The sequence below is a fragment of the Typopeltis vanoorti genome, chromosome 3 (assembly GCF_054136105.1).
Source record: "Typopeltis vanoorti isolate ZY-2024b chromosome 3, IOZ_Tvanoo_1.0, whole genome shotgun sequence".
In the NCBI taxonomy this organism is placed as follows: domain Eukaryota; kingdom Metazoa; phylum Arthropoda; class Arachnida; order Uropygi; family Thelyphonidae; genus Typopeltis; species Typopeltis vanoorti.
The window spans coordinates 10,280,218-10,294,002 of record NC_143551.1 but is presented as its reverse complement, the minus strand read 5'-3'; the positions used below and the strand labels follow the sequence as shown (position 1 = coordinate 10,294,002).

At 35.4% G+C, this 13,785-nt stretch overlaps 1 protein-coding gene across 3 annotated transcripts in view; it reads right to left on the bottom strand.

Moving 5' to 3' along the window:
- Positions 1 to 13,203, bottom strand: part of LOC150107906 (lethal(2) giant larvae protein homolog 1-like) — a 443,798-nt gene extending 430,595 nt beyond the window's left edge. For all 3 annotated transcript variants that reach the window (XM_090415428.1, XM_090415430.1, XM_090415429.1), the window contains exon 1: positions 13,048 to 13,203. The gene's annotated coding sequence lies outside the window, so the exon portion shown is untranslated. The remainder of the gene's footprint in view (positions 1 to 13,047) is intronic.
- Between the last annotated feature and the right edge of the window lie 582 nt (positions 13,204 to 13,785).

The following is a 13,785-nucleotide window of genomic DNA, read 5'->3' as shown; positions in this document are numbered from 1 at the left end:
TGGTACTTTACTCCAGATGTGATTTGAAATCTGAGAATGATGGTTGACGAAGACCAGCATGCTACTATAACGTGCTCTATTATCTTCATAGCACTTTCAGTGTATCTGTTACCACTAAAGCTTGAAAACCGTTAATGTGCACATTACCTAGCTAATCTGCAGATTAACTGATTTGCTCCGTTAATGTGCGGAATCAAGAGTTTTCCGCATTTTACCTAGGTAATGTGCACATTAATGGCTTCCCTATCATTAAAGTTCAAAAGTTTGTTTCTCTCATTTCCTTTCCCTATTCCTTCTCCCCCTCTCCCTCCACTTTTAGTTTGGTTTTGCCAGTGTCATATGTTTTGCAAATTCATTTCCTTAATTGTAATAATATTTTAAACCATTTGATTCTTTGTATTATAGTTTTTTAATTGATTGATGATTGATTCAACTAATTTGTACATTGTTTGATTGTATTAAGTTGATTCTTTAGATATCGAAAAATAAATAAATAACATTATGTTAATTTAAGCGTACAGAAACATTGCTGTTGTTCCAGCAAAGATCTTATTTTTGCTGGAACAACAGCAAAAATAAGATCTTTTACTTTAACGAGTGTCTAGTAGGTAATTTGCAGATTACCCAGGTAATTTGAGAAATGAAACAATTTTCGGCACTTTAACGGATAACCCTAGTAATCTGCACAATACCTAGATAATCTGTAGAATAACTGATTTCTGCACTTTAGCGGTAACATATCCACTAAGAATGGAAATTGAAAATGATGAAGGCAAAGATTTTGAATCTGATTAGTATGAAATCTGCTGTAATTAATAAAACAGTATATCTAGTAGCATCCAGGAATGTAGAGAGCACCGAATGAAATGCTTAGGCAAATTGGATAGGCAAGTAAAAAAGTCGATTTTAATGGGAGATATAGTAGCATAGATTGGAAGGGGGTAACAAAAATAAGCGAATTTGTTAAATTTGAGGAATAAATCAAGCAGCACAAGATGAAAGCAACAATGTTTTAAGGTATTCATACTGCAACACACACCCTCATAGGATGTCATTGTTAATGAGATTAAAACAGCTCCCAGTTACTCAGAATGATCACAAGCAATTACTATCAAAAAGGGTTACGTGGAATTAAGGCAAGTGATCGAAAGATTCTGTAATCAACTAGCATTAATACCTTGGTTTCGTTATGAAAAAAAGTTGACAAAACATGGGAATTAATTAGATAACATTTCACAAACAATTCATAAGTGTATATTAAGATTTAAGTGAACAAACAGGAGTGAAATCAGCAAGCACTGTTGGAAACCATGGAGGTGCAAGACAATAATGATCAGATGCATGAGGAATAAATGCAGTGCAAGAGGAGATTGGCCTGATTGACAAAAAAGATAAAGTAATTCCATTATATGACAGAGAAGAGGAAGAATAAGTATGTAAGGATGGTAGTTATGGTAGCAAAGTAACAATTGCAAGGGTTAATGAAAACTTTCACACTGGTGAAAATGATGCTGTGCAACAAGTAGGAGATAGAATAAGGAAATTACAGGTGAAAATCAGGTGTTGATTAGTTACATATTAATGTGGCTGTGGGAATGGATGAAATTTCATCCATGTATTTTTAAGGGATGTGCAGAAGAGGACATCCTTTAAAAATACATGGAGGAAATTATGGCATTAACCTTCAACTTTCTCTCTACAAGATGTAGAGAGAAAGTTAAAGATATGCAAAATACACTACAGGCTGTTGAAACTGTTAATTTATAAATTTCTTTAATTTGTAGTATAACCAAGTGGGAAAACTTTCAACATCTATCTCTAATCCAGAGTATTTTAGTAATAAGGCATGACACTTTTGGCTACTTGTAAATGGGAAATATGACTTCTGCATTACTTCAACTTTGGTATCACTTCTGGGTCTGGTTCCCACTGATGAGACCTCAATAAAGATCAAAACCAGTCTGGATAGTGGCCCTTCCCATAATGCATAGCATTATACATGTCTGTAAGGATATATGAATTGCATTATGAGATACTAAGGAAACTGATGGGAAGTCAAATTAAAAAAGACAAGAATATAATTTTTTGCCATCTTTAATTTACACTACAGGCTATTCATGTTGCTTGATGGAATCCAACCAGTAAAAAGGAAAAAACACTTTATCCATTACCAATCTTTAAGTAAAGAAAGATGAAATATTAATCTGCACCATACACTGCACAAGACCAGTTAAGAAGAACAGGCAGTGCTCTGGCACTTCACCTAAAGAGGTGTTCAGGCTATTATGACAGCATTACAAGACAAAGTTTACATCTCCTATCAACAATTTCCCTCCAAAATCAGTTTTACCTGTCAGCACTCCAATATTGATGTGCTTAACATCTGATGCTTAGTCTAATGCATTGCTAAATGAATCAATCCACCTAGACCTTGGTCTTCCTCTGGGTCTCTTTGCTTTGAACTTGGTATTGAGTGCTAACAATGCCAAGTTCTTTAATAATGTCTAAATTTTTTAATATAAGTCTACCAATGATGCCATCAGTTCATCCCTCTAATTTTTTTTTTCAGAACTTCATATTTGGTCTAGTCTTTGACCAAGTGTTTTATTTCTAAACTAACTCTCAAACCCATAACTTAAAGTGGGTGTGAACACCATCTTATATACAGCTAGTATGGTGTCCTGACTAAATCCTCTTATTCCATATAAAATTAATAAGTTGGCACCCCACCATACCAGCTCTGCTTATTCTGTTGTCTATTTCCAAATTTAATTTGCTATTTTCACTAAAAACTGTGCCTAAATAACTAGCATTTCACTTGTTCTACAGATTCAATAATGAGAATGCAGCTGAAGTTTTCTATTTTCATGCCTATTTTCAGAGTTTTGGACTTTTTATTGCTGATTTTAATGACAAATTTGTTGCAGCTGTTATGCAATCATTTAGAGAACTCTGGAGACTTGCACTACATGCATTTAGGAGATGCATTTAAGCCATTATTTCCTCCACATGTTTTTAAGGGATGTCCTCTTCTGCACATGCCTTAAAAATATATGGATGAAATTTTTCCATTCCCACAGCCATATTAACAAATAACTAATCAACACCTGATTCTTTCATCTGTAATTCCCCTAATATTCTATCTCTTACTGTTACACATCATTTGCATAAAGCAAACAGGTAAGTTTGCTATCCCCGATTTTAATATCAAGTTTAATGTCAGTCCTTCATAATTTGATCTACACAGATGAATAAGAGTGGAGATAATGTGCAGCCTTGTCTTACCTCTGATTTTACATCAAACAAACCATCTTCCTGCATCTCCCTCAATTCTAACTGCTAACATATACAATATTTATTGCTCTGTATAATGTTCCATTTACTCCACATAATTGCAACATTTTGAAAGGTTTTTCTCGGTGCACCTTTTCATATGTCTTTGAGATCTACAAAACTTGAACATAGATCCTTGTTATATCCTGTATTTTCCACTATTTATTGTAAGGTGAAAATCAGTTCATGACCACCTCTGTTTGGAATGAACCCAGTTTGTTCAAGTTTCTTTTCCATAACCTCCTTTCAAGTGTGCTTGAAAGGAGGTTATAGAAAATGGTTAAGTTAATGCAGTAGCCACTGCATAAACTGCCATACTTCCACAATTGAGCATTTTTAGTCAATCTACTCTAGCTACATTTCCACATTTCAAGTTTTGATGCCATTTTCTACCTGAAGTCTTGATATGTACTCACGTTTGCAATTCTCTTTTATGCCCCTGTTTGTTTTATTTAAGTTTTCCAAAGAAATTACTCCAGATATTAAGAATATCTTTAGTTTCAGTTTATGTCATCTTTATCATCTAATTCCTTTTACTGAACTCTTTCAATTTTTAAGCTCTTTCAATAGCCTCCAAAACATTGCTACTTTCCTGATATTTACCTTCTATATTATTTATAGAAGTCTTTAATAACGTTTGTTTAGTTATTTGTACACATAGCTAAGCTCTTACATTTATCTTTATCTCTATTCTTTTAAGATATCTGTCAACTTATTTGCAAGGAAATTTCAGAATGCTTCTTTAACATCTTGTGTACACCATGGAGTTCTTATTTTTCTATCCTTGCAAACAACTTGCACATATCTCCTAAGATGAATTAATGTGTTCTTCAAAGTTTGCCACTGACACTCCACAAGGTTTAGTTGTTTGTTTTCAAACTCAGTTTTTTCTTTAAAAGCTGCATTCTTCAGTGTTCTTTTCAATACGATTCATTTTTATTCTGCTTAGAACTAAGTGATGGTTACTTCCAATTTCAAATCCTTCCAAGCAGGGAATTAACTTATCAAAAATCAGTGTGAAGAATTTGTTTCTTTTACAAACTGATTAATTCCAGGTAAAGATGATAACAGGTTTCAGAAGTGCACAGTTTCTGGTGAAGACCAACCCATTAGCACATGACCATGAAACAAGATAATTTTTTTTCGCAGTACAAACTTGTTACAGGAATGAGAAAAAACTGCAGCTGAAGAGAACAGTATCTACTACAAAACTTGATAATGGTAGCACATATGCAAGCAAGTCATTGAGGAGAAAAGGGAAAAATTGCATGGAAATTGAATGAATGAGAAGTTTGAGGTTGAAGTGCATGGATGGTAATTACACCAACTGATTATGTACAGCACCAACCATGAAAATACTCAAAAAAGAATGAACAGAACAATGAGGAAGTGAGTGGATCTCATCTGCAATGAAAGGCATCACTTAAGCATATTGGTTCTGCTGGGTAGTTGCACACATTCTATTCCTAGGTAGGTTATTAATGCATCAAAAATGTGAATGAGGTTGGGTAAGATTTGGGATTTGTCAACTGTACAGGGTTAGAAGTCTTTAAGAGCATCTCATTTTAGAGGTTAAGGAGACTATAGATCTGATTTATTTATACTTGGTTCTTGCATATGCAAGTTCAAGAAGGGAAATAAGTTACCTGACCTGATAACATTGTTTCCCTAAAAGTAAGGTCTTACAGAGAAGTAATAGGAGCATGTTTGGATAACACTAGATCATCACCATCCCCACTGAAGAATGGCAAGGAAATCTGTGCTTAATACACTGATTATGGAAGATACTGAAACCATTCATTTGAACAGGGCAATGTTTGTAAAATGAAAGCAAATGGGATGTATAACCAAATTTCCAACATTTAAACATGAGACAGCATAGTCTTACTGCAGTTAAAAGAAAAAAAATCCCTCACAAAAAATTTATACATAGACTTTACCAACATCAACTTGTACCATCACCACTTACAGCCATCTAAACCTGATCTTTTATTCATCAAACTCATATGTCATCCTCTACAACACAATGAATGTTTCCTTCCATAAGAATAAAAGGCAAGTTTTTGTCAAGTGTGATATCCTGACAAAGGTTATCATACCTGAAATTTTCTTTATATATAATCTCTTTTGGCTAAAGATTTTTTCTTCATTTTGGTGCTTCATTGTATTCTTTACTACTTTCCTTGATTACACAGACCTCTATCTCTGAAAGTTGATCAGATGCAGTTTAATTACTCAAACAGTGAAATAATCTTCCAAGTAGATTTCACCATCCACAATTCCAACTGGTTCCCCTTCTACCTACATATTCTGAGCTGAAAGAGAAACTAAGTTGTTTGAATTTCTATTAGAATTCAAATAATTATTCTCCCACTAACTTGGACATTTTCTTAACCAGAAATTTCTCCAAGTACAATTTGGCATTAGTTATTCTAACAAATTGATCACATCTTTTTTTTAATAGCCCATTCTTCTTTCAGCTAATTTTAACCTTATACCCTATATGATGTCTTTATTATTATTATCATTATGATTTATGACACCTCCAAAGACTCATCGCAGGAGAACACCCACTCTCCGTCTCCACCACTACACCAAACCTACTACCAACCACATCAGTGCCATCCACAGCTCACCACAACAACTCTTATTTTTTGTCTGTAAATTGTATGTTCTAAAGAGCCAGTTTGTCTGTATGCAGGATGAAAAACCCAAGATTCCAGGAGGAAAAAACCTGTTACCTCCATATGATATCGGCTAACTCGCCTTCAACTGAAAAAGTTCATATAAAGATTCCTCTCATCACGACGGGAATCGAACTTAAGTTTTTTCTAATTGAAAGATGCAACGTACGGCACCAACCAATTGCGCTACGGAGGCACAAATGATCTGATTATTGCTTCACTCTCAATCCAAGCACTTGATTGGATCTAATAACCAAATTTCTTGATAGGGTGAGTGCCTTTCTTCCTCATTCCACTGAAAATCCCCAAGCTTTGGTTTTCTAACAAATGTGGCAAAGCAGTCCAAATCAAAAATAGAGCACACACACACTCAACGGCACAAGCAAAATATTGTAGCCTCACTCGAGATTACGCTACAGCCTGCAAAAAAACCTAACTTCATAAGGACTAAATGCACTAAACTTGCCTCCTGCCAAAACAGCAGTGCCTTCTAATCTATGTTGCCACCTCTCTCATCCTCAATGTTAGCATGAAGGCTGAGTATCTTTCTTATGTCCTATCAAGAGATCAGAGAATGGATACTGAGCCATTTTTAAAGTAATAAGGAACTCTGGACAAAGGAAAAATACTCAGCTATGATGTTAACAGGTAATATGACCCAGACTGTGTTCCTACAACTGTACTTAAAACTTATGCTCCAGAACTAAAACTCGTGCATCACCATTATAAACTATCATACTTATTTGGAATGAAATCAACAATAAATAAAAAAACAAACTTTTATCCAGCCCATTGCTTAAAAAAAAAGGTAGATAAGTAAGTCATCAAAATAGCATCCCATTCACTTCAATACTCTCAGAAATATTGAGGGGCAACATTTTTGGATTTTACCAAACTTCTTCAGAGACCCATCAGTTAATTAGTTATCATTAATACGGATTGCACCATTCTTCTAAAGCAGACGAGCCTAACCATATCCACTTTTGTACATGGTCATGGAAAGATGGAGAATCTCATGTGGTCACTCTTGATATTTCCAAGATATTCACATTACAGCCTTCTTTCCAGCTGCCATCTTATGAGTGAATTTCCAGCTTCCTCTCTGGCTGTTCATTACATGCCATAGTGGATAGTTCCCTCTGATCTGATTTTTCACCAAAATAAGAGCATCCAAAATTCAATGCATTCACCTACACTCTTTCTCCTATGATCAATGATCCTTCTAACATCCAATACTATTCATAGCTTTGCTGATGACACTACACTCCATTTCTCTTCATTCACAAAACCTTGTACTCAGATGACTCAAACTTAAAGATCTATGGCATCTTAAATGATCTAACCATTCAAATTAGATAAAGATAATTTAGTACATTTTAATGCTAACAAAACACAATCCTGCCTTATTTCCCAAAAGACCACACTTCATTCTCCTTTACTTTTAATAACATTCTACTCACCAAGCAAGATTGGTTTCACTTCTTGTGCTAACTTGAAGATGTAGCCTATCCTGACATCCCACCCATAGTTTCTTAAGCCTCTCAAAAAAGCTTGGTATTCTTTTTCATTCTACACAATACTTTTCTTCTGCTCAATGCCTACAACTATTTTAAGAGCTATGCACTTTATAGATGATCCTTCTCTCAGTGAATCCTTCCAATCACTTTCCTTAGACACCATTTCTGCACTGTCTTTTCTACTGTAGTTATGGATGCTGCTCGACTGAATTGGCTGCAATGATTCCTCTACTTTCTTTAACTGCATACAAACAGAGAGCTGCTATACACCATCCATATGCCTCTGTCTTTTAGAACAGTCTTTCCCAATGCACACAACAAAAGTATTTAATAAAAAAAACCCTATCATTTAAGGTTAGGGCAACAAGATATTAACACTGAAATCCATAGAAAGAAAGCCTCCAATATGATATGCAGTTAATGTCCAGAGAGAAAACTGGCAATCCAATTACAAAGAGCACACGGAGAAGACGATACGACAGCTTAGTACTGAGGCTAACTGGACCTGATCAAATACCGTGAAATGTCTAGAGTAACCACAAATACTTTTGAGTTGTCCCAAAGTGGGACAAATCTACTGAGAAGAAGAATCCCATACTGGTGGTGAAGCTGGTTATTTATTATCTCCACAACTATTTGTGAGCAATGAGGGACAGCTATATCCCTCTTAAGGATACAGGCTTGCTTCCATACTGTGGGAAGATGCAGATGAATACATGTTGGAGGTATAATGGAATAATTATCAGCACTGAGAAAGGATTAAAAATAATTTTAATACTTCCAATACTTCGTCTCTGTCACAAAGACATCTTCAGGGATTACAAAAAACGTTTTGTAACAACACACACACACACACACACAAAAGCAATACAGTAGTGAGTGAAACTAAAGTCCTATCTCTAAAAACTAAAGTCCTATAAAATACCTAGATGGGACTTTAGTTTTCAGAGATCCCTCTTTACATCCTAGACCACCTGCAAATGCCCATAGAGGGTGCACCTCCTATCTAGGTGGTGCACCCTCTATGGTTTCGTTGTGAAACTAGTAGTGAGTGAAACTAGACTTTAGTTTCACTCACTACTGTATTGCTTTTGGTTGTTACAAAAAGGTTTTTGTAATCCCTGAAGATGTCTCTGTGACAGAGACGAAATATTGGAAGTATTAAAATTGATAATTATTCCATTAAACCTCCAACATGAATTCTGCACAGTACTTAAGCCTCAACACACGGATGCAGATGAATACAACAGCATGCACAGGAAATACAGGATAGATGTTAATTCTAGAGTACAAATTTGAGCAAATTTGATGGGAAGGCATACCATCAGAACCAGAAGACTCATTGGTATTCAGATTTGATGTCTTTCCTCAGAGAAGATCAAAAAGAATAAGGCAAGCTGTTTGTAGTATAGTTATGCAACTTTGCTTGATGCCAAGAGGCTGCTACCCAGTCCAGTCTCAGCAAGATACAAGGTTTAACTTCTGATTACCTCTTGCTCAAAGAGCATTTAGCCTCTTAAAGTGATGCGCATGCACACACATGTACGTCATGGGCTGTAGTGTGTAGCAATTACAAATCTTTTTTTTTTTTTTGAAGCATTTGAGATTTTAAATTTTTATCTATTTAGCATGGAAAGATAAAGAGAGAGAGAACAAGACCAGCTGCAAGATGGAAAGACAGTCAAGCTGGAACAGGCAAATGCCTAATAACTGAAAAGAATTCTTATCTCTGATTACTTGAGCACATTTGATGAGAACCAAGATTTTACTTGCAAGAAAGATTTTAGATATTCAGTCAAGGCAGGTAAGTTGTAAGATGGAGGTGGCGGAGATGTGGATGTTGAGATGGATGAGTGGTGTGACAATGAAGGACAGGATAAGGAATAACTACATCAGAGGGACGATCAAGGTGGGACCGATCGGTAAGAAGGTACAAGAAAGCAGGCTGAGGTGGTTCAGTCATGTAGAGAGAAGGAGTATGTTGATAAACGAGTGGAGCATATAGAGGTTGAGGGAAGGAGGAAAAGAGGCAGGCCCAAATTCAAATGGAGGAATAAGGTGACAGAGGATCTTAGGGGAAAAGGATGGAGTCAGGAACATGCCCTGGACCAGAGAATCTGGAAGAAGAAGATTAAAGATGGGAATGCCGACCCAGTTTAACACAGGATAAGGCATAGCGAAAGAAGAAGTCAAAGCAGGTGTTTGGTCAGGAGAGTGAAAAAAAGTAATCAGACCATAGAAAAGAGGATCATTACCTTATGGGAAAATTCCAGAATCATATTGTTTAGTACTGCTTGCAGGAAAGGACAAGACAGATTAACTGGGTGAAAAGCAATCAGTAAAAACAAATGTAAAGAAGGAAACATTTGCCTTGAACACAAAAATTACATCTGCAATCATCTGTATGGCAAGTTAGGATTGGCAGGCCATGCTCTGAATATTCTGTCACATGGGATCAGATGGAGGAAAACATCTTTATTACATAGAAATCATAAGTCTGAGAGACTTTTTAGAATCCATATCAGCTATGAAGCACTAACCTCAACAAGGTTGCATTAATCTATCAAAGATCTGGGAGACTCATTTTAAAACCTGATAGCTTAACTTCTCTAAATTAACTTTGTGGTTATCTGACCCATAGAGGGTACCATGTGAGGACATTAATTCTGTTGTCAGTCACAATTTAAATTATTTTCCTTAATTAGGTAGTTTAGTGCAGTGTGCCTATCACAGTTATAATTATGCTCTATTGATGCCGGTTAAAAAACCAATGAAATATTAGCGATTTTAATAAATATACACATTTCTTCATCTCTTGGTGTTGTTTATACTGTAAAATATCATTTGGAAGGGCAGTAACAGTTATGCTGCATGGGCTAATATCCACGTAATCTGACTAAACATACATGAGATTACACTATCCTTCAGCACAACATTCACTGGAAAAAGCGAGTTGTATTTTATTAAATAATGCATAGTTTAAGCTCCAATTCATTAACAAATTCAAATAATTACCTCACACTTTCCCATTTCTGGTAAGAATTCTGCTCAGTACACCTCCGCATTGCAGTTAAAAAGGAATAAAAATGTAAAGAATTCCACAATTTACTTTTTCCTTCAGAAATAAGTGGTATACAGATTGAACTCTAAGCTATAATATTTAACATGCACTTCAATTGCTATTCTCTCTTTAATATTAGTGGAAATGCCCAAGACTATGACCCAAGACAAATTCTGGAAATAAAACTTCAAAGAAATCCAATTTCAATTCTTTGTACTCACCTGAGAACCCTTGGGGCACATAAATCAGACTAAGCTTCAAGATCTTCCATAACAAACACCAGTTAACCTGATTATTAAATATTAACCTTAACCAATGGTTAAGGGCAACCTGAATTTTAATCTTAACAAAACAGCCCTGTCATATCTTGAAAGATCTTTCTTGCTACACCTCTCCCTGCCTCATGACAGTCAGATCTCTAGGCAAGATTAGGATCTCTTCTTGGGATATCCTCTCACAACTACTTTCCTGCCACACATTTTTTTTGGGAGGGGGGGGGGGGAGATGAGGAGGAATCAGCCATCTCCTCAGCTAGCAAAAGCCTGCCTTTTCTTTTCATCTCACTTTTCATCAGTGCAATAAACCTATATAGGTTTGATGCTACCCCCCCCCCCTAAAAAAAATCACTTTTCTATATGTTTTCATGGGTGCCGTTTCAAATTAGCTTATATTATTCCTTCAAAAGAAAAATAAACAGCTGCTTTTTATCAGCATTCATTCACATTATTGTCAAACTAATTGTCATCCTCACTTTTTCTCCAAGGATTACAACGACCAGCAAACAGCGCTTTTCCTAGCGGCGTGCGTCATTTATTAACATAACTGGAGCTTTTACCTATAACTCAGTTTATGTACTCTGTCTATTCAGTAGCTTAGTTAAAGTGTGTGTGTGTGTGTGTATACACTATCCAATTTCAAACAAAACTGAAGTGTCAATAGATTTCAATAACATTCCAACTTTATCAAAGTACATTCCGCCAAACTTATTTACAGATACAAATGATGTGAATGTGGAAATACAATGCTACAAGATGCAGCTATAAACTTGCCAAATTATCATCATTTAGCATCTTAAGTACTATTGAAAGAATGCAGTGCCTGTTATCCAATTTTCTTTCATAATGAACTAAACAGTATTTGACAAGGCATTTGATTGGCATCCTCTTTTGATCGGCACGAGGAGTAACCCTACTTTATTTTATAACTGTAATTGGATTAATAACTACTAATAAAGCAAATAAAAAAAGAAGAAACTACACCCACTGTACGATGCTTCTTATTCACTTCCAATAAAAACTACTGATTTCAATGACGTACGAGAGTATTTGAACTCGAATACCAGTTAGAATATATACATAGGAAATATATCACTCCCCAATTTGTTACGCCGCTAAATCATTCAAACGCAAAGATCTAATGCGTTTTCGAATACAGAGCAGTACTTCACTCTTTTAGAACACATTTCTACTAAAATTACTGTAGTCAACTGATATATAGGGAAGCATCTTGCATTAAGATTCAATACAACGCAATAACTAAATAAACAATCTTAGAAACAGAAAATGATCGGGGATTGGAGGCGTGTTCAATTTGCAACATCAGTACTCAATCCCCCCGCCCACTCTTATTACCACCTCTTGTAAAGTTTGTTAACAATAAAGTATACTAAGAGAAAAGTTAAGAGTCACAAAAAGATGTGGTGCATGAGACATTGGTCTTCCTGGCCATGTAATTAAATTTTCTATTTCATTTATACTTGGCAATATTGCATCCTGTAGAAACACTGCATTAAAGAAAAATTAAACTGTTTTTTTTCTACAGGATGCACTATTGCAAAAAGTATAAATATCTCTCTTAATATAAACTTATCGAAACATGCTCAAGAATCTCAAGTAACATTTACATAACATTCAGATCTTCTAATGAATATAATTTTTGGTAAAACGTTCTTTTAACTTCAAGTAAACTATAAAAAACAGAATGCGCTTTAGAATTTTTGCCTTTTTTTTTTTTAACGAAGAAATCGAAATCTAACAGAGATCTATCTAGTTTATCCAGCCTGCAGATCATACCATGAACATATATCTCACGTTCATTTACATCTAGAAAGCTTTCGACTATTTTTAATATATTAAATTGTATGTTAAATGTCACCGATCTTGAAAAATATGAAACTAATGGCAGCAAACAACTTTCAGAAAAAACTTAATATGATATCTGACTTAACATTTTAACACGCAAGGTCAAAAACATCACATCATCGATTGGACTCCGACAATTCGAAACAGTTTATGGTAACAAGGTTCATGCTCTTGAAGTGCCTCATAATTGTTTCAAAAAAGCCACGCCTTGAACTGTCATTACACGACAAAAACATCGCTCTTGGATACAAAAATTATTAAAATTCGAAATAAGTAAGTGATCTAATGATGAATAAACATGTAAAACTTACAAAACTTTCGGCGTCTATTTGAAACTGACGGACCGGCCGATAACTGTCACAAACTATCCAACTCAAATAACTGGCGCGCAGCTAGCACCTACCACTAAACACAACTACGCCAATCCATCTGCAACCTAAAGCCCAATGAGTCATTACACACTCTGCCTCCTCCCTCTTTTTGGCTTTGGATAGTTTCATTGACACCTATGTATCAATGCGCAGAAAAGTTAAGAACATGTGGCAGTAAAAAGTATTCTTAAATCAATTTTTATTTCTTAACACAAATTATGAGTAAATAAATATATCAAATATGTCCGGAGGATCTATCATGGAAAACTTCAGCGGCAGAAAATTAAACTTTTAATTGTAAACATAACGAACTCTTTCGAATCCACGTTAACACTAGTCTCCCTTCGATACAATCCCAGCATCTAACAACGTCGATAGATGGCGCGTTTGTGTTTGCTCCAGCGAATACAAAATATGATTTAAGTGTTAATTTGCTTTTGATGTACATCATTTTAAGAAAGTTAATAACCAAACGGTTAGGTAATGTTCTTAACCTACTCTAGAGATAATACGCTGCTTTTTTTTTCTTTCAACCACTTCAGACCTACACTAATCGGCAGCATGAAAATCTTTCGACCGATTCCCGAGCTAGCCAGTCTCTGGGACGGACAAGTAGGGTTTCCTTTAACTACGATAAAGGTCAGTTTTAAAACTACGTCATCAAAAAATCGACCATGA